This window comes from Pelodiscus sinensis, chromosome 16 (genome assembly GCF_049634645.1).
Source record: "Pelodiscus sinensis isolate JC-2024 chromosome 16, ASM4963464v1, whole genome shotgun sequence".
Classification (NCBI taxonomy): domain Eukaryota; kingdom Metazoa; phylum Chordata; order Testudines; family Trionychidae; genus Pelodiscus; species Pelodiscus sinensis.
The window spans coordinates 27514180-27536004 of NC_134726.1; the positions used below are offsets into that span (position 1 = coordinate 27514180).

The 21825-nt window shown below is 45.9% G+C and overlaps 1 long non-coding RNA gene across 2 annotated transcripts in view; it reads left to right on the forward strand.

Annotated features, from left to right (window-relative positions):
- LOC142818619 (uncharacterized) overlaps nt 1–18199 on the forward strand; it is a 76064-nt gene extending 57865 nt beyond the window's left edge. For both annotated transcript variants that reach the window (XR_012896174.1, XR_012896175.1), the window contains exons 2-4: nt 7808–7983; nt 16561–16697; nt 16813–18199. This is a non-coding gene — a long non-coding RNA (uncharacterized LOC142818619). The remainder of the gene's footprint in view (nt 1–7807; nt 7984–16560; nt 16698–16812) is intronic.
- Nucleotides 18200–21825: the final 3626 nt, after the last annotated feature.

Sequence of the window (21825 nt, forward strand, 5' to 3'; positions counted from 1 at the left end):
TTACAGTATAGCATTGTTTGTCTTTTGAATTACATATGGGGGGCACATAATCTGTTCAGTGCTTAGGGCCTCTAAAGGTCTTAATCCAGCCCTGGTCCTCTGGTTCTATGATTCTATAATGAAGTGTGGCATTTGCTGGTTTCTGGCCACCCCCAGGTCTCTCAGAGGAGGTAGCATCTCCATGATTCTGTCAGGAAGTGGTTGTAAGTCATTTTTGGAATCCTTTGATTTGAAAGATGCTCTGTAAACAGATAACATCACTCTACTCTCTTATTAAAAGTAACAGAGGGGCTCTCATGCTGCTGCCAAGGTGTAGTGATCAGGGGTGGCCGCTCACTGACCCCGAGGGGGAAGAACCCCTCTGTGAGCCCATGTCGGCCGAGCCGTGTCCTGCCCCTTTAACTCCCCAGAAGCCAAGGGGCGGGACAGGGAGGATAAAAGCCCCACCCAGGAGCTCACTAGGCTCTCAGCCAGGGGAGGAAGCAGAGGAGGGCCCTAAGGACCTTGGAGGAGCTGAGGTCTGGCCTGGACCACCAGGCCCTTGCTCCGTAAAGGAGACCTTCTGTACCCTGCCCAAGGGTTCAGACTACCATGACCCCGAGAACCAGCAGCCAGTGTGGAGCCATGTAGATGTTGAGGGAGTTAGGCAGTGGCCCGGGGAAGCCAACAACTGGCAGGCTGATCTCATAACTGGCAGGCAGAGATGCTCAATGACTTCTTTGTTTCGGTCTTCACGGAGAAGTCTGGAGGTGTGCCTAACGTAGTGAATATAAGCAGAGAGGGGGTAAGTTTAGAAGATAGGATACACAAAAAACAAGTTAAAAATCACTTAGGAAAGTTAGATGTCAGCAAGTCACCAGGTCCTGATGAAATGCATCCCAGGATACTCAAGGAGCTGATAGAGGAGGTATCTGAGCCTTTAGCTATGATCTTTGAAAAATCATGGCAGACAGGGGAGATTCCAGAAGACTGGAAAAGGGCAAATATTGTGCCCATCTATAAAAAGGGGAATAAGAACAACCCAGGAAACTATAGACCGGTCAGTTTAACGTCTGTCCCAGGGAAGATAATGGAGCAGGTAATTAAGGAAATCATATGCAAACACTTGGAAGGTAATAAAGTGATAGGGAATAGCCAGCATGGATTTGTGAAGAACAAGTCATGCCAAACTAATCTGATAGCTTTCTTTGATAAGATAACGAGCCTTGTGGATAAGGGAGAAGCGGTGGATGTCATATACCTAGACTTTAGTAAGGCATTTGATACGGTCTCGCATGATATTCTTATTGATAAACTAGGCAAATATAACTTAGATAGGGCCACGATAAGGTGGGTGCATAATTGACTGGATAACCATAGTCAGAGAGTGGTTGTTAACGGTTCTAAATCCTGCTGGAAAGGGATAACAAGTGGAGTTCCTCAAGGGTCTGTTTTGGGACCCATACTGTTCAATATCTTCATCAATGATGTAGATATTGGGATAGAGAGTACGCTTATTAAGTTTACAGATGATACCAAACTGGGTGGGGTTGCAACTTCTTTGGAGGATAGGGACATAATTCAAAATGACCTTAGCAAGTTAGAGAAATGGTCAGAGGTAAACAGGATGAGGTTTAATAAAGAGAAATGCAAAGTGCTCCACTTAGGAAGGAACAATCAGTTCCATACATACAAGATGGGAAGCGACTGTCTAGGAAGGAGCATGGCAGAAAGGGATCTAGGGGTCATAGTGGACCACAAGTTGAATATGAGTCAACAGTGTGATGCTGTTGCAAAAAAAGCAAATATGATTCTAGGTTGTATCAACAGGTGTGTTGTAAGCAAAACTTGTGAAGTCATTCTGCCGCTCTACTCTGCACTAGTTAGGCCTCAGCTGGAGTACTGTGTCCAGTTCTGGGCGCCACATTTCAAGAAAGATGTGGAGAAATTGGAAAGGGTACAGAGAAGAGCGACAAGAATGATTAAAGGTCTAGAGAACATGACCTATGAAGCCAGGCTTCATGAACTGGGCTTGTTTAGTTTGGAAAAAAGAAGATTAAGGGGGGACATGATAGCGGTTTTCAAATATCTAAAAGGGTGTCACAAGGAGGAAGGAGAAAATTTGTTCCTCTTGGTTTCTGAGGACAGGACAAGGAGTAATGGGCTTAAAGTGCAGCAGGGGAGGTTTAGATTGGACATTAGGAAAAAATTCCTAACTGTCAGGGTGGTCAAATATTGGAATAAATTGCCAAGGGAGGTGGTGGATTCTCCCTCTCTGGAGATATTTAAGAACAGGTTAGATAGACATCTGTCAGGGATGGTGTAGGTGGAGCTTGGTCCTGCCTTGAGGGCGGGGGGCTGGACTCGATGACCTCTTGAGGTCCCTTCCAGTCCTATGATTCTATGATTCTATAACATTCTAGAGTGAGTCAGTGTGTTGCGGTCCGGATCCCTGCTGACTCCACTGCTAGGGGCCTGGGCTAGGATCCCTACGTCCCCCCTGCCACCCCATATACGGGGTGGTAGTCTCCTCCTCCCAACTTGTGCCTGGGGAACTGCATTTGTTTGCTACCCCACCCTGAACCAGGGCCTGGGCCGTATTAACTTTGGATCTGTGTTTGTTTGCTGCCCCACCGCGAGCCAGGGCCTGGGTCTTACTAACTTTGGAACTGCTTTGGTTTGCTGCTCTGCCCTGAACCAGGGCCAGGGCCTTGCTCACTGTGGGACTGCTTTGCTTTGCTGCCCACCCTGAACCAGGCCTGGGGCTTATTGACTGTGGGACAGTGTTGGTATTGCTGCCTGCCTTATTCTCAGGGTCCCCAGTTTGGACGCAGCCACTAGACCGGTACTTACAGGCCTGAGCACAGGTCAGGGACCAAGGACTCAAGCGGCTGGCTTACACAAGGACAGGAAAATTTCCTGTGAGAAGCAGGACTGTCCTGGGACAAGCAGGACCTCTCCAGCAATTCTGTTAAAATTTGAAAGTGGTACCTTGGGTAGTTAGGTTAATCCCACATATATCTCTTCCCTCTCCCCACCTATATATCCAGGTGCTAATATAAATCCTGTTTAAAGATGGCACAGTGGCTGGTTAGGTTTGTCTGGACTGTGTGAAAGCCTCCTGTAAAGCATTTTGTAATTATTTTTTATTAAAGGCATTGAGTTGTAATGCATTCTCCAGGGATACCTGGGTACATATCACCTTGTCAAGGACTTTTCCCCTGCAGATTTGTGGGTGTGGTGGCAGCTTGTCTCATTTCATCTTATCGCACTCTTCTTGGAGCGTGACTTTTCTCTGCGGGCATGACATCATCCCCAGGATGAACTAAAGGTCTGGATTTTCACTTTCTTCTCTCAGACCCTCTAACTCCTGAAATGTTGTGTCCTCAGCCAAATGTCATGCTACTGGATACACCTAGCAAGCTGCTGCCATGGCCAGAAGTCCGCAATGAAAGGCCGGAAGTGGGACAATGCGATACTTGATGATATCTGTCAAACCAGAGGTCTGGCTAAAATGCCATTCTCTGTGATCACTCAGCCTCTGACCTGTTTCTGCCACATCATAGGCTCAGCTTCCTATAATGAGAGAGCCCGCACCGTGGAAGCTTCTGAGCCCTTGTCAAGGTTGCTCGCTAGACCTGTAGCTCACTGTGCTCTTCTCTCATTCTGGGGATCGTGTGAGTAACAATTATGCTACAGAATTGCTTCTCACTCGGCTGGGTTTTGGGCACCTAATTGCACCAGCTCAGTTTAGCTCCTGGTGGCAGTGTAGGTGCAGCACCTTGTACTTATGCAATGCCTCCCAAACGGACTCCCTTTTCATAACATCCTCCCCAATGAGCAAATGCCAGCCACAGCCAGACACGGAGGCTGACACCCACCACCTCCCTGTAGATACCAGCTAGCAGTGAATCACACGCCACAACGTTCCCCCAGCCTCCTCCATATACCAAGTGGCTCTGAAGGACACTTCAGGGCCCTATCCACCCACTGCCTCTAAGCAGGAAGTACTTGTCATGGTAACTGCTGCCGGACAATATAATTCAAACATTTTAGAGTAAATGCTTTGTGGAAGAAATCTGAGTCACCAGCGTCTGAATAATCAGAATGGAAACAGCCCCAGTGACACTACTGCTTTTTGAACAACTGCCCCAAGATCAGGATCACCAGCTGGTATTTCCCCCCTGCCTTATTCCTGTGTTAAATGGAGCCTGTCCAAGCATTGGCCAGTGCCCTCTGGTCAGGGCCCTGGAAGTTCATTCTGGGTTGGGAATTGGGGTCACCATGTGAGACGGCGGGAAATCATTCTGTGCAGGAGACAATATTGGGCTTGCTAAGCCCACGGGTCTGCTGAGTGGGTGGGAGATGAGAAAACTGGGCTGTCCTGCCAGCGGTGGAAAGCTTGGTTTGGAGTGTAAAGAAAGGTCATACTTCCGAAGGCCCCCAGACTTGGGCTTGGTGTCTACAAAACTGCGGGGATTCTCATGAGTGGGAGATCTCAGGAGGCTTCAGATAACTGAGTTTGAAGCACCTGGCTGGAAATACGGGGCAAATAAAGCTTTTCTCATTATCATTTTTGCTTTCAGTTGGAGGGCTGGAGACTGGAAATGAATAAGAGAGAATGAGGCGTGGTTTGAATTGGCAACCACCTAGCATAGCCCTATTTCTGGACCAGTGAGCAAGGCCGCCTGAGAGTGCTGTTAGTTCAGTGGAGAGGTGCTTTTCTTCCCCTCTACCATTGATTACTTTTCTGTTGGAAATCCCACCCATCTCTTCGTCCAATCTGCCCGATGTTCTCCAGAATGTGCCAGTAGAGGGAGCCTGCTCTCTTGCTACCTCATCGGAAAGGTTTCCCGTTTACTTTTGATGTCTCGAGGCACTGTTAGTGCCCCTGGCCAGGGGCAGATTGCCAGTGTTGGTGTGCTAGAGGCCAGTGCCTGACTAATCCGCACAAGGCCCTGAGTCCTATTTTTCAGCTTCTCTCCCCTGTTTGATCTTTCCAGATTACCTCTACTCAGGCTATGTCTACACTCGCGGCTTCTTGCGCGAGGAATATGCAAATGAGGCTAAGCGTGGAATATCGCCGAGCCTCATTTGCATACCTAATGAGCCACCATTTTTTTCAGAAGAGGCTCTTGCGCAAGAAGGAGCGTCTACACTGCCTTTTCTTGCGCAAGAAAAACCCTCTTGCGCAATGCTGCTACATCTATTACTTTTCAGGAAGAAAGGCATTGCACAAGAGGGTTTTTCTTGCACAAGAAGGGGCAGTTCAGACACTCCTTCTTGCGCAAGAGCCTCTTCTGAAAAAAATGGTGGCTCATTAGGTATGCAAATGAGGCTTGGCGATATTCCACGCTTAGCCTCATTTGCATATTACTCGCGCAAGACATCGCGAGTGTAGACATAGCATAGAGTGTTACTCAATCCTGACCTGAAGCAGCAGGTTGCTCTAGTCCGACTAGCTCTGCCTGTGTGTTTCAGTCCTGGCCTGCAACACCCCAGGGTGGTCCATTACTAGAGCCTCCACACTGCTTTATCAAGTCACTGTAACCCTGTTTACAGCTTCAGTACAGAGTGTGGGACTGTGTGTGTGTGTGTGTGTGTGTGTGTACTTTATTGGCTGTGTCTACACTGGCGGCTTCTTGCACAAGAACAGCTGTTCTTGCGCAAAAACTTGCCGGGTGTCTACACTGCACATGTGTTCTTGCGCAAGTAAATTTACAGTCTAGCATCGGAAAACAGGGCTTCTTCCAGAAGAGTTATTCCTCTCCCCATGAGGAATAAGCCCTCTTGCACAAGAGCTCTTATTGCAAGAGGGCAGTGTAGACAGGCAACATGAATTTCTTGTGCAAGAAACCCCTATGGCTAAAATGGCTATCAGAGCTTTCTTGCGCAAGAGAGCGTCCACATTGCCATAGACGCTCTTGCGCAAAAGCACATGCCAGTGTAGACGCGCTCTTGTGGAAGACTTTTTGCGCAAGAACTCTTCCGCAAAACAGTTGTTGTGCAAGAAGCTGCCAGTGTAGACGTAGCCTGTGTGTGTGTGTGTGTGTGTGTGTGTGTGTGTGTGTGTGTGTGGCCTGTGTGTGTGTGTGGGGGGGGCTTCGTGTGTGTGTGTGTGTGAGTGTGGCCTTCGTGTGTGTGTGTGTGTGTGTGTGTTTAACAAGAAATCCACATTCCACAGTCATGCAAAACTGGGACAAATTACCGTTGTGGTGTTTCTTCTGTAATAATTATCTGCTAAGAATGAAGCCAAATTCCACTTGCGTGGGGAGATGGAAGGGGCTAAGCAACATTCTGAGTACGAACGGTGGAAAGTAGGTGTGATGAGGGACCGCAGCCTTTAGGGACACACTTAACACAGCCTCATTTCTGTCATGTCTTGGTGCCTCGTGCAGAGAGAGCTTGCACTACAAATATCTGCAACAGACAGGCAAACCCATATCCAAGGCTGTTCTCTGTAGCTGAGGTGCCAGAGAAATGGCACAACCTTCTAGCTCTTAAGTAAAGAAGGTGCTTTGGATTAAAAGGCCCAGGCAGAGTTTTTCCTTCCCACAGCTCATTTCCTTCGGGTTTAAAAAATGAAAAGGAAAATGTGACCCTGCTCCTGCTCCTCTGAAGAGGTAAAGACAGGCACATTCCTCCTACCAGTCTACTCTGGAATGACTCAGTGAGGTGAGGGAAATATCTGCCTCTGTGGGCCTCATTCTCTGCACACTCACATCCATAGCCAAGGCAGTGACTTCAGTTACTCCCATGTAAACAGGTTATGAAAGTGCAATCTGGCCTTGAGTCAGTCATCTGGAGCCCCTTGTAATGTGGTGGGAGTCTGTCCTTTGTCAGGCTTGTATCTTTTCTCTCTCATGCCTTCCCTTTGTCTCTCCAGTCTTCCTTCCCCTCCTCTCTCCATCCTGCCCTTTCCACATAACTGATTAAACTGACCTGAACATTTATACAGTGAACCTCAATTAACACCGGTATTTTGGTGTATGACCCTCCTCAACCCCCCACCTTCTGTAGGTCCATTAAACTACCTTCTGAAGGGGTAATTTCCTCCTTTGCTTTGTGATCCAATGGGATATGCCACCTCTAACATCTGTAGCAGCTCAGAGGATGAATACCTAATGAGGACTCAAAGCTGGCCCTGCTCTAGAGAACAAACACTGCGGACAGATGGTCGATCATTACCCATTTTTATTAATTACTGCCTCTACAGTCTTTGATTTGGTCCATATGGGAGACTCTCCTCATGCAAGCAGCAGTTTCAGCTATTTGGTAGGGGAGAAATCCTTCTCTTAATTAAGCTGAATGTCCTATTCCTTCTAGTCTGCTTTGAGGCCTAAAGATTGTTTTCTTTACATTAACTTTCTCAGAAGAAAAGGGGGGAAATGTTTTATCCAGCTGTCATCCAAGCAGACAGCCTTTTTGCTCTATCTTTCCACTGAATTGTAACTTCCAGAATAAATCTTCAGGATTGATGTTTTAGTTTCTGCTTGTTGGGGCAGGAAGCTATCCCTTGGAGGGAATGTGAGTGCATTGAAAATGTATTGGGACAAACTGGATTGCAATGGAGTAGGGATGGCCTTACCATGAGGCGATTTGAGGCGGCTGCCTCAGGTGCCAGACTGTGGGGTGGGGAGATGGGGGCACTAGGACCCAGAGTGTAGAAAATTGTATCTGCTGCTGATGCATATGTATTCTCTCTGCTCCAGAGAGGGGGCGTCATTTGAGTTCCCTGCCTCAGGTGCCAAGATGTTGTGGGCCGGCCTTGGAATGGAGCTGTAACATTGTGCAACAGCTAAGGATCTTTCCCCTTGTTTTTCCACAGACCAAGGTGGGCCAGAACCAAGCCCCTGGATCTAAACATCTCTGACATTGAGGACGTTTAGCCCCTGAGAGAACCTTTGAGCCCATCTTTACCGCGCACACATGCACGTGTCCGAGGCAGGGGCACAAGAGCTTGGCGAGGCTAGCTAGAGGATCGGAGAGTGGAATGAGTAAAATGTAAGTCCTTGGCCACCATCATGGAAAAGCTGAACCATTTTCATTCACCACCTTCCAGAATTCTAATTGCCACACATAGCTCAGTGCAAGCGCAGTACCAGGACATGATGCTCTCCCACTTGGTTCAGACCAGTTGTGAGTCATTACATTTCCCCTTGATTTTTGTTGGAGGGACATTTCCCCCCCCCCCCCCCCCCCAGCGTCACTTCCCTGCTCATCTCCATCTCAGACAAGCCAGGAAATGTATTTTCGATGTATTAATTAAAATGCCTTTGCAGCAGAACATCTGCACTGAGAGCGATAGATCACTGAGGTGTGTGCGTGTTGTGGGCTTCCAGATAACTCATTGCTTTGCATAATTTAGTCTTGCCAACACAGCAATAATTTTCATAGCCTGTGATCCTCAAGTATGTGATTATAAATCAGAGGTCTGACGCCATGTGCCCTAAATGCTGGATTATAGAAAGATAATTCATTTAGCAATGCTGAAATCGGAATCTTGCTCACCTCTCCTTGAGTGGGTTAGGAGGTCTGACATTAGGACATTTTGTTTTGTTAAATTCCATTTTGTGTGAGCAATGGGTCTTTTCAGGTATCTGTGACTGGCACTCACGTAATGGGTAGATGCTTTCTGCCCATGATCATATTCAATTCCCTTACTATACGGCTTGTAGCTGGCTAGTTTGAAAGATAAATAGGACATGAAATACAGAATTTCCAGTCAATAAAAGGAAACCTGAGAGGCTTTTTATATCTTGCTTCTGTCATACTTTGTTGGTGTTTTAGCTGCAGACCATTTGACAGCTGATCATAAAGCCTTTGTTTCTTCCTCTGGGAGAATTAAATTAAGAGCATTTAATTTGATTCCAAAGAGATTCCCCTGCATGATTGGCGAACTTGATCCTTTATTGGCAGCCATGCCAAAACTGGATCACTTTAGCGGTCTTTCAGCCTATGAATTAAAATTGACTCGGTTACCTCTCACCTTCCTCCTTTTCCTCACCATGAGCCAATTACATACTCTCCATCTGGCAGTAGTGACTCATGGGGACTGGTTATCTTCCTACATTAATATACTTCCGTTGCCTTCAGTGGAATTACTTCTGGCTTGACACTGCTGAGCATGGAGGATCAAGCCCGTAGTTCTATAGGAGAATTGCCGTGCTACTGAAGGTTGTTAGACTAGCATCCCTAGAAATTGAAGTATTTCATTTATCACCAGAGCAGGTACACAAGTGTTCCCCATAATGGCCTGCTAACGTGTCTCAAACCTTACCCGAAGGGACTACTTTTAAGGCCTCTATGGGCCATTCGGTCATTGGCTTCTCGACTGGATAATAAACTGGGATCCATAACCTGGTCGGTTTTCTTCTGCAAGATCTGACACCAGCCATGCCCCAGAGGGAAAGGTGCTGGATTCTTTGCTGGGTGTGTTTGAAATGTGTTTGAGATGGAATATGCCCTTCAGGCACTGCGAGCTTATTGCCTCTGTGGCACCCTCTTGCAGTCCCTCAGGGCATGACTCTCCCAGCTGTGGGTCTCTGCTGGTCAGTCACTGTCTCTGTGAGGTCTGACGCAGTGGTGCTTTAGCTTCTAGCCAACACACAGTTCTGTCTTTTCCCTTACAGGAGTTCAAGTCCAAAAGAAATGAGGAACAAAACCCTCACAATTCAAAGCAGAGTCACCTGACCACCCTTTGGTGGGATCCAGCCTTTCTATCCAGGGCTTGATTCTGAACAGTCCGAACATCCTCCGAGATATGGTTGTCCCTGCTAATGGGGTGGGGGAATGGAGGAGTGTCATCCTGCCAGCAAGCGAGCTCAGCCTCTGGGCTGCAACCAAGCTTCCTTCCCATCAAGAGAAGCAGAGCTTTAATCTCTCCCTGGTCAGTCCTGGGCTAGGTCTTCTCCTTTTAACTAACCTCTCCAGGCTGACCTTTGCTGCAGGTTAGTGGGCAAGGCCAGCTTGGTCCATGTCCTCTTATTAACCCTCTCATAGAATCATAGAATAATAGGACTGGAAGGGACCTCAAGAGGTCATCGAGTCCAGCCCCCCGCCCTCAAGGCAGGACCAAGCTCCACCTACACCATCCCTGACAGATGTCTATCTAACCTGTTCTTAAATATCTCCAGAGAGGGAGATTCCACCACCTCCCTTGGCAATTTATTCCAATATTTGACCACCCTGACAGTTAGGAATTTTTTCCTAATGTCCAATCTAAACCTCCCCTGCTGCACTTTAAGCCCATTACTCCTTGTCCTGTCCTCAGAAACCAAGAGGAACAAATTTTCTCCTTCCTCCTTGTGACACCCTTTTAGATATTTGAAAACCGCTATCATGTCCCCCCTTAATCTTCTTTTTTCCAAACTCACATTGTGAGTGTGGAACCTCCCTGCCCCATCATAGGCAATCTCTGGCATGAACCACCTATCCTTCCAGACTGCAAGTGTCCCGGGCATTTCTCTTGTGTATGGACCCCTGCCAATAGGCTGATATGCTTCTAGTCAGGACGCTGATGTATCTTAAAGATGGTTGCTCACCGTGATTTGATGAAGTAAATAAGTTGTGGCACAGAGAAAAGGGTGTGGATTCCCAGGAGGCTAGTAACTATGACAGCAGTCGCAGCTTTGTGTAGGTTAGACCGTACCGAGAGAGCACAGACTGTGAATTAACAAGAGTCTGTTCTTGGCTTGAAGGTCAATTTTACTGGTTTGGCTGAAGGAACCTCATTTACTAATTGTCACTCTGGTTCCAGCGGCATATAGTCACCAAGGTTTCAGAAACAAATTTGACTGTATGGAAAGCCGCCTTTAACCCACATCTTGCCAAGTTTACCAAGTGCTTACAGTCCTCTAAATATCTTGGATGGATAGATTAGACAATACAAATCAGTGCTTCCCAATGTCCCACAGGTCTGGCCCTTCCGCCTATACTGCACTTGGCATGCTGTGGGAGTCCCAATTATAAGAGAAGCTCATGCAGATCAAGGGTAGAAAACAACTGCTTTGTAGCATGATGATTATATTGCCCTCTCGGTGATTCTTGTCCCAGTTTCCTATGTAAGTGGAAGACCATTTCTGAAATGAGCTTAGCCATCCTCAGCAAGTCCTGGTTCTTATTTACCAAGAGCAATTGTTTCTGAGTGATTTCTCACTTCCCTTTTTTCTCTTCCCATGGCTGTTCTACCCACCTGTCCTAATTTGGGCAGGTGGATCAGGTGTCGGAACTGAGGAGAGAGAATTCCTCCAAGATCTGCACAGTAATCTGCAAGTGTCTGACTGCAATGGCAGATGAAGGTGCACCCAATGCCAACTGCATGAGCTACAGTGACTCCACTTCTAATGACCAATTTACTGGTCTAAGCAGAGAAGCCGCTGCTTTTGTTCAGTTGGTTTGTTGCTCTTGCGGGTTTGCTGTGGTGCTATAGCATTATATGAACTCAGCAGATGTAGCCAATTTTCTCAACAATGCCAAATGAGTCTGTGTCAACTCTCTTTTATTGGAATTAGCTCGAGGTATTTGCTCTTGACAGCAGCACTTTGCACCACATTGTTCTGCACTCTTTTGAACACCACATCAATGAAAAGAAAATGACCAAAGCGACACATTCAGAAGCCTACTGCTTTGTTTTTGTGTCAGTGTTGCGCCCTGGACTCTTATTTAAAAGCTGCAGTCAGATTGGTTTCAGTACAGGTTGAACCTCTCGATCCTGGCACTCTCTGGTCCGGCATCATTCGCGGTCTGGCATGATTTTAGTTAGCTTGATGTCCACATATCGTGGGTGTGGCCAAGTTTCCCATGGTCCTATAAAGTTTGTTTACAGCCACCAGGCCTGGCTCTCAGGATGGCTACGTCTACACTGGCCCCTTCTTCGGAATAGCCATGCTAATTTAGAACTTTGAAATAGGGAAATGCGCGGGGGATTTAAATATCCCCCGCCGGATTTAAATAAACATGGCCGCCGCTTTTTTTCCGGCTTGGGGAAAAGCCGGAAAAGAGCGTCCAGACTGGCGCGATCCTCCGGAATAAAGCCCTATTCCGGAGGATCTCTTATTCCTACTTGAAGTAGGAATAAGAGATCCTCCGGAATAGGGCTTTATTCCAGAGGATCTCGCCAGTCTGGACGCTCTGGAATAAGAGATCCTCCGGAATAGGGCTTTATTCCGGAGGATCGCGCCAGTCTGGATGCTCTTTTCTGGCTTTTCCCCAAGCCGGGAAAAAAGCGGCGGCCATGTTTATTTAAATCCGGCGGGGGATATTTAAATCCCCCGCGCATTTCCCTATTCCAAAGTTCTAAATTAGCATGGCTATTCCGAAGAAGGGCCCAGTGTAGACACAGCCGATATGTCTACACTGCATGCTTATTTGAAATAAGGTATTCCGGAATAGTTTTGCCAAAATATCTTATTTCAAAATAGCATATCTATACTGCAGGGAAGCCTCAAAACTAGTCCGAGGCAGGCTTCCCTAATATAGACGTGCTATCTCGATTTAGAGCCCCTCAGGGATGTATGCTGTTATTTAGCTCTGATTTACCCGTAAATGTCTTTGAAGAGCCCAGTAAGCAGTAGAGGTGTTGGTGACGCTGCTAGACAATATTGACCTCCCGTGGTCTGGCAAATTCTCTGGTTTGGCACTAGTCAGGTCCCAAGTGTACCAGATTAGAGAGATTTAACCTGTACAATTAAAAGATTCATGTTCCACTCTATGCTGCCTGAGGGAAGGCCAAAGGCGGGAAATGACCTGTTTTGTGAATAAAGGTCAGTCCAAGTTTCCTACTGACTTTTCTGAGTATACTAATGATTAGACTGTTTCTCTAGTCAATATTAGAATAAGAGCAAGGCCTGAACCAAGCCCCTTAATGCAAAATTTTGAGTGTTGGAAATTTGGATTCCCATGTGAATTTCTGGTGTGGGCCTATCTCCAATTATGAGCTGTACTTTGCTCATGTTGTTTACTGCTGTCACCGTCTCCTGTTCTGCAGACTCAAAGGGCCTGCTTCCCCCCTCCCCCCAACATCAAAGCATCATAAATTCAAGGTTGTGGCAAAACTCTACCTGCAATTGCACACCCAATGCACGGGGAAATTTCCAGAACTGTGTGCACAAATTGTCATTGGATGTCCAATGGTTTATTTGCAAATACTAATATCCACCCTGCATGCACAATTGTGGTAATCAGCCATGAAAATGGAATGTGTCATTGTACGTGCATTTTTTCCATATGGCTCTTAGCTTTCAGATGCTTTGAAAATCAAGTCTAAAGACCCCATTGGGGCTTATCTTCCAGGAGTTGGCATCTCTGCTATGTTTTATTAGCTGTATGCCTTAGTTGGTATTGTGCTACTTTATTTTGTATGGAGACAAACCCAGAGACAGTTTAATTCAGGAACACTCACTCAAAGGTGTCCTTTCATTTACTGCTTTTATAATCAGCAATCTATAACTGTTCAGTGCACCCAAGAGATTGCTAGGTCTGAAGAGTTTGCATATGTAGAGGAATAACTGTTCCCATGGCCAAGGTGCATCAGCTGGCTTGTTTTTTCCCTATCTCAAAGAAATACCATTTTAGTTGTGCAGCTTTTCCTTGTCCTTTCACCCTCCCTACATCTGTTGACAAGCAGCTCATGTATTTATTGAACTGAGTATAATAATTATTCTTGGAAAGGTGTTGCTTTGAACTCAGAATAGGGAAACAGCTCATTAATTCTAAGCTTTTACTCAATTCCCTTTGTAGCTTTGTGCAAATCATTTAAACATTTGGTGCCTCCATTTTCCCCATCTGTGAATGGGACTAATAATAATAATAAAAATACTAGGAGTAGTGATTTACAGAGTGCTGAGGAATCATCAGAGAGCCCTGGCCTACACTAGAGAGTTATTTCAAAATAACTCTCCTTATTTCGAAATAACAAGCAGAGTGTCCACACTACCAAGCCAGTTATTTTGAAATAATTGCTCTTGCTTTCCTCGACGAATAATGCTTATTTCAAAATAATTCTTTTGAAATCGCAGAAGTGATTTCAAAATAACTACTCCCCAGAGTCATTCAGAGTAACTACTCCAGTGTTTCCTGGGGCTCTAAGTTGAGGTATCACGTCCACATTAGGGGAGCCTGCCCAGACTAATTGTGAGGCTTCCCTATAGTATGGACATGCTATTTGAAAATAGTTATTTCAAAATAATTTCCTAGTGTAGACATGACCTTAGTGTTTAGGAAGGGCTTCAGAAGATGAAAATACAAAGAATTTCTATTCTTATTATATATTGTGTTTATATTGGACCCTTTTGTCCAAGGATCTCTAAGCATTTTACTAATGTGAATTCATGCAGTTATATATCAATATTATAGCATACTGTATATGAGTAAAGTGAGCCCACAAAGTTGTGACTTACCTACATACAATGAGCCAAGCAAGGGTAGCCAAACATGGAACCCCAGGGTTTGGAGTTAAGAACCTAGTAGTTCTAGCAACTCAGCATTATTGGAATAGTTACCCCAGAGAAGCAATGCTACGAGACCTTTTGTTTGAGGTTTTTAAACCTAGACTGGTCAAGATACTAGAAAATGTATCCCAGGAAACAATCCCACAGAGGCAAGGAGAGGGAGCCAGTGATCCCGAAGATCTATCCAGCTCCAGCTTCTACAGCACTGTGACAATAGCATTAGCTCAGGTGTGTGGCACATTTGTAACCCTGAGCTGATGGTTCACATGTACAATAAGAACTTGGGGTGCTCCGATTTGGGGTGGGCTCAGAGGCCTAGGGGAATAGTTCACAGACCTCTAAGTAAGGGCAGGATGCGTTGTAGCTATAAAATAAGCCAAACGTATTTTCTTTAAAAAAATACTGATTTTTCCTCTCCTGTATGCAGCATTTATTCTCAAAAGCTGCATTGACCTCCCTGAAGATAATGCAAGTCCTAGGTGCTGAGCGAGGAAGGCATGTAGGATAGATGCTGATAAACATCTTGGTGGGCTTGCCCGGTGATACAAAGGTGGCTCTTGCCAGATTTCCAATCCACATAGCAACATTAATGTCACCCTCTACCACACGGGAAGGGGGAAGGGGCCGGACATGGAAGCTAACTGAGAATCTCATTGCAAATGCTGCAATCACACATTCATAGGGTTAGGAGGGACTGCAAGGGGCATCCAGTCTGACCCCCTACCAAGGTGCGAGATGTATTGTGTCTAAACCATCTGAGACAGGTATCTCCCTAGCCTCCTTTTGAAAACCTCCCGTGAAGGAGCCTCCCTTCTGAGAGAAGTATCTCCCCAGCCTCCAGATCATGTCTTACCCTAGTACCCTGCAGGGACCTCCAGACCCTCCCATCACCACTGCCCTCTGGACCCAGCCTAACACAGCCCATCTCCTGCCTTGGTCCATCCCAACACCTGCCATGAGCCCCATTCCACCCCAGCACACCACACTACTATCCCTGCCATCTAGGCTTGCACACAGTCCTCCCCTCAGCCTGCGTGAGGCCAGTGTCTCTGCTATTCCCTTTCCTCCCGCTCCCCATCCTGCAGGCGTGTTAAGCCTTTACACTGGTAACAAGTCTTTCCCTGTTTGCCTTTGATAGTGTTTGCCAATTGCCAATGTCAAAAGCTCCTCTGCTACACAAGAAGCATTAACACGTTAACTAATTCCATTCTTCCCTTTAATTCAGCTGTTAAAATGCATCTTTAGTGCTGGGAGGTATTTCGGAGCTTTATGGAGTCTCCATTTAGCATGGAGAGGGTGCAATGATTCTGTCTCACCTTGCCAACAGGCATTCCACTCCGTAACAGTGATTATACTGACGGCATCACTGGTTGCAATTCAAGGTTGTGTAGAGCTCTCTTGAAGAAGAGCTGGGTAAGAGCGAGCCAGGGGAGAGAAATGAAACTTCTGGACATTCCCCTGTTGAAATGTGGTGGGTAGTGTCACCAGCTGGGACCTGCCTGGTGTGTTAATGCTCATTTTGTCACACTCCTCAAGCATCCACACTTTTACCCTCATCTCACTCCAGTTGCCCAGATCCCTCCAACTGCAGGTTGGGGATGGTGCTAGGGTTTGCTGCATCAGTCGGGAAAGCCATAGCATTGCTGGCTGGCAAATGCAAGAGTGGAAGAGGAGCTAAGATCTGCATAGGGGGAAGACAATTTTCAAACTCAGGCTCCTGAACTGGATGTTCAAACACTACTTTGTCCTTACTATCTTCCGTTGGGTTCCTAAGCATAAGCAAGAGGTGGTTTTCACCAAGGCATCCATCTAAGCATGTGAATGCAGAGTTTGGCTGTCTGGTGAAGGTGTTCATGGGTGAAAGTTGAGCCTATAGTGTTATCACCACCTGCCACACTTCTACAAATGGTTTCTTGAGAACATGCTCAATTTTGGACAGTAAACTTTAGCTAGAACAGTTACCGGCGCATGTAGTCTGTACAGTCAAGTCTAGGAAGGAGATAAAAGCAGTCTCATCAGAAACCATTGATGCAGATTTGGGGCCAGTTAGAATTGTTTGGGCCTTATGAATAGAAGTGCTGGAAAATGGGGGGAAACAGATAATTATTTAGCACTCCTCTTCTCTCTGCAGCTTTCAGATGTTCACCACACAATTGCTCTGGAAAACGCCATCTCTCCTGGGACACTGAGCATGCATACTTCCTACTGGAATTGCCTGGCTTCCATCTACCAACCAGGTTACCATGACAGACAACAAATACTCATGAGGTTAGGAGCCCATCTCTCACTGTCAGAATGACACTTGTCCTCCAGTCGTATCCTTGGAGGCGACATTTAAGGCCGACGCTGACTGTTCACAAATAATCTTTCCATTTCACATTAGACTTTCATGAAAATGCACCGAGAAACCAGGACAAGCAGGTGAAACTGCAGAGAAGAGTTTGAATTTGCATTGCAGAACATCTCTGAAAGAGCCAGTTGCTGGTATCATATACTCCCTGTCTATCAGAGTGTACTTTGTATTGCCTCTCCTGTACCATCAGAGCACTGTACACAAACTGTATCCTTGTGACAACTTGCCGTGAGTTGAGATTCTTACCTAGTATATGATAGTGGAACTGTGGGGGTGGGAGCAGGGAGAGCACATGTTTCAGGGGGAGTTGAGTGTTGTGGCGGTGCTGGGCATAGCTCTGCCAGCAGCAATGTGTGGGAGGCCATCTGGAGGATGGAGGTGGTATCATTAGAGGAAGGATTTATAGGGCATCAGTGTTTCTATCTCATTGTGAGGCTGTTCAAGAGAGAAGACTTTAGGGGCAGGCAGGTGTTGCTGGAAATGTGAGTCTGTGTTGGGGGTAGGTCCGTGTAGATGGAAGATGGAGCAAGGTACCAGGTGTGGGTATGAATTTATTTTAAATGATTTAGAACCTGGTACAGGCAGAAATGAGGGTCTGTGTGAGACAGAGCATGTGGGAGGAGGGATTGGAAAGTGTGCTGAATCCCTGTCATGCACAGACCTTGGGCCCTATCTCCTGACAACAAGCCAGTGAACCAATTGGTTGCATTTATCCGTAAGCTGTGGCCATTATCCAAAGGAACCTGCAGTAAGGATGGCTTTTGCTTTGTTTTGCAGCCAGGCAGGCACTGGGAAGACAGCTATTAAGACTAATAAAAAACTTGGTTCCAGTATTCACTCAAGACCCCAGTTTTAACCCCATCTGAGTTACAGACTCATTGTTTGGCCTCTGGCAAGCCAGGGAGCCTCCTTATGCTTTAGCCCAACCCAGCTGAAAAATTGGGTAGAGAGCAGGAAACTGACTGCAAATCAGATGCTGTGTCTGAGCCAAACATCCTGGATAAATCAATGGCAGGGCCAACGTTCATGGGATGTTATAGGGTAATTCCTCCTATTTAAAAAACCAAATAGTTACTAAAATGTGCCAGGCCGACTCCATGGAGAGACCTTTATCTCTCAGAATGACTCCAGATACCACTGCATAATTTCTGTGCAATTTCTTTCTACACAATATTACACTGCATTAGTGTGTGTGCACGTGCAATTTCTTTCTACACAATATTACTCTGTGTGTGTGTGTGTGTGTGTGTGTGTGTGTGTGTGTGTGTGTGTGTGTGTGTGTGTGTGAGACTGACTTCTTGGTATCTTTTTATGCAATACTTCACTGTCTTATTGGCTATTATTCTGACGGCACAAAGATCCATTGAAATTCATGGCATAAGTCACCCATTTGTTTCCTTTGAGCTTTGCAGGATTGTTCTGTGCAGCTTTATGCATATCATTTTTACTATGCAAAGTGAGGGTAATGGCTTTACCTGCTCTCTTTTAAAGCCCTGAGAGGCCTGAAGGCTGATTTTTTATTATTTGTTCTAAGGTTTGGGAAGGGGTGAATTTGAGCTCCTAAGAAATGTATGATTTGATACTGTGTAAATAAAAAAACGCTTTACATGTGCATTTTTGGAATGAAAAATGTAGCTATTGTCTGGCAGTCTCTCAGCCAGGGTCCTGCTTGCTGCAGTGGGTGACAACTGAGATAGCAAAGGGACTTTATTATTACTGGCCAGGGGATTCCATCTCAGAGACTGGCTTGCTGCATAAGTGGTCACTACAGTTGGAAGCCACTATGTTTGTATCCCCAAACTGAGAGATGTGGAGTCTAATTTTCAGAGATGGTGAACATCGGAACCAGAGATGACCCAGGACTATTGATGGTGACAATGCACAATTTAGAGATTCAAGGGGACACATGACCACCTAAGACATCACCTCTAGCCCCTATCCCACTCATCCTGCACCTCCCACCCCCCTCCATGTTGGTACCATCTTGCCCCCACTCCCTCACAGCTTCTCCCCCACTAATTTCTCCCATCGCCTTCCTGCTGTGGGATGAAGTGGCCTCCAGACATAGGCTACCAACCAGGTAATGACAACTGTGGGTGAGGAAGGGACAGGACTCAGAGGGCTTCCTCACACCCCTTCTGAAAGAGCTGAGCTGCCATCCCCATCTTTGCTCTGGGTGCTTCCTAGCAGGGCTCAATGGAAGTGCTAGGTGCTGGTGCCTTGCCAAAACACAGTCCCCTCAGCCATACTTAAGACAACTCCTAGCCTGGCAGAAATTGGAGGAGGAGGACATGTGAACCGATGCTCCCCCTTCTCCCCTATGGTCTCTGTCCAGAATCCCCCCTGAGGACAAGTTATAGGTACTCAGTTGCATATCCTCAACACCTCAGACAAACAGATCCTCAGTATCTCAGATTGGCCTCCAAAACCAGCAGCCACTTTTGAAAATGAAGGCCTCAATCTTGCCATGCCTCAATTTCTCCCGCTGCCAACGGGGGCATGATACCGTTCCTGTTCCCCAGCCGCCTGATTTGCAGTCCATAACAAACCAGCCTGGTAACCTGTGAACACTGCATCCCAAAAGGCCATTTGAAATTTGTGCCCGGTTGCTTAGCTATGACACACATTTTGAATTGCGAATAGGAGAAGCAAATATACAATTTGAAAGATCTTGCAAACCAAAATTATTCACTGAAGAAATTTGTGAATAATTCTGAACAACAAATGCTTTCAAGAACTTTGCATTCTCTTCGCAGACAATTTTTGAATGAGGTAAAAAAGCAAAATTCATGGATTAAATTATTCACTGCGTGTTATTCACTCAGCTACTTGTTTGATGGCCCTCAAGTGGAAGGGGTACACCATTTGTGTGATATGAATAGGTTGTTTAGGCCTATAATATAATGCTTTAGGCAACTCTTGTGTGCCCTAGACTCAAAATTGTTTAAAATTCATCATTCTGTCACTCAAACAGTAGGAAAGCCAAACATTGTGGTTCCGCTGGTAAGTGATTACGGTTCTCTGCCATTGTAGAGTCAGACAGACAGTAGTGGGTGTACCAGTTAACAAACTCCCCTTGTGGGGCCTCATAAAATGTCCCCTGAAGCCAACAGAAGCCAGAGCATTGATTTTAGTGAGTATGGAGTAAATCATCCCTGGACCGATGCTGACAATGTGGGTGACATAATTCTCTTACCCAAAAACTGAAGTAAGGGAACAACATCACATTGGCTTGTGCTTTGCAGGGAGGCAAAGATGGAAGGGAGGTGGCAATTTATACCTTCCAAACTGAACAAAGTCAAGCCTTTGACATTGTATTTCCAAACTTCAAAGGGTGCATTACAAACAATGGAAGAGAGGAGAATGGGCTGGCTCTGGGCATTGGTAAGAGTCTTACTCCTAGCATCTGGGTTAGTAATTATGGGAAGTTTTTATTGTCGTCTGGTTGCTTGGTGCAGTAAGAGTGCAATAAGTTGGGTGGTCTCAATCCAAGTCCTAGTGGACCACCTAGTGGACCAGTATCTGCACAACTGGATACTCTAGTGTTCCAGAGTAGACATTACATCACCCGACGGGAAGGTTCTCCCTTCTGTGTAATATCCCAAGAGGCAGAAGTTAGGTCACTGGAAAATTCTTCTTCCAGCCTAGCACTGACTACATGACTACACCTGGGGTAGGCCTGCATAGATAAGTGTGGATTTTTCACACCACATGAGAGAGAATGATTCCAGTGTAAGCTCCCTGTGTAGACTGGCCCTGAACCACTATCGTAATTGGCACCAATGGTCACTCTTGCTGGCAGTCTAAGGATGTGTTTACAATACAAACACTACAGCAGCACAGCTGAAGCACTGCAGCAACAGAACTGTGGCATAGACATATACTACAGTGACATGAGGGCTACTTCTGTGAACTGTATCCACCTTTGAGAGGCGCTAACTGGATTGAGGAAAAATTCTTCCTTTCCCTTAATGCTGTTCACACTGAGGCTGAGGTTTGCTTAACTAAGTTTCTCAGGGGCATGGATTTTTCACACCCCTTAGTGACACAGCAAGGTTGATGTACATTTTAAGTGGAGACCAGGCCTCCGCTATCAGAGCAAGAGATATCAGAGCAAGGGCCTAGGGTTGGTCTACACTTATATCATCAGAACTACATCTCTCACGGGCTGTAAAAAATCTATACCAACTGAAAGACGTAGTTGCATCTACCTGTACCACTGGTGTGGACAGTGCAAGGTTGATGGATGAATTCTTCCTTTGACCTTGCTACTGCTTCTCAGGAAGGTGGATGAACTACAGATGGGAGACTCACTCCCTTGGCTGGAATGGGTGCCTATGCTGTAGTGTGACCGTGCTGCAGCTGTTAAGTACAACTGCACCTTAGAGACTGACTCATCCTCTAACTCTCCTTACAGGTTATGGCTGGGTACGTTGGCAGCTCAGTATGATAAAGTATGCCCTGTCTGTGCCCAGGGTGTGTTTAAACAGACACACTCAGTTGTCACATCTGGCATCTTTCATTGGCACCCAACTGACTTTTTAAAAAGTTTTTTTAAAGACACAATGGAAAGTAAAATAAAAACAAATAAAAATCTATAAAAATGCATTTAGGCTGCCAAGTTTCCAGCAGATGTGACTTGCCATGGGTGCAATATTAACACCCTGAAAAATTGGAGTAATGATGTGCGGAAATATGTATCATCACAGAGACTGAGCATATTAAAATACAGTTTTCTGAAATCTAGCTTTTAGGCAAACATGGTAACTCTTTACCCCAGTAGAAATAGCTTGGCTGGTCTCAAATTCTCAAAATATTTTAAAAATACCATAATCCTCTAGTCCATTTACAAGACGAAAAGCCAATAAAATGTCTTTTTTTTTTGTTTTCCAATTAAGATGAAGATATTGAGATAGAAACTAAAATACACTGTATGTGTGTGTGTCTCAGTCAGAGAGAGAGAGAGAGTCTAACCTTGAAAAAAACATCTTTCCGGACTTACATAACTCACCTCCTCCTCTTTGGCCTGTCCAGGTAGATTGC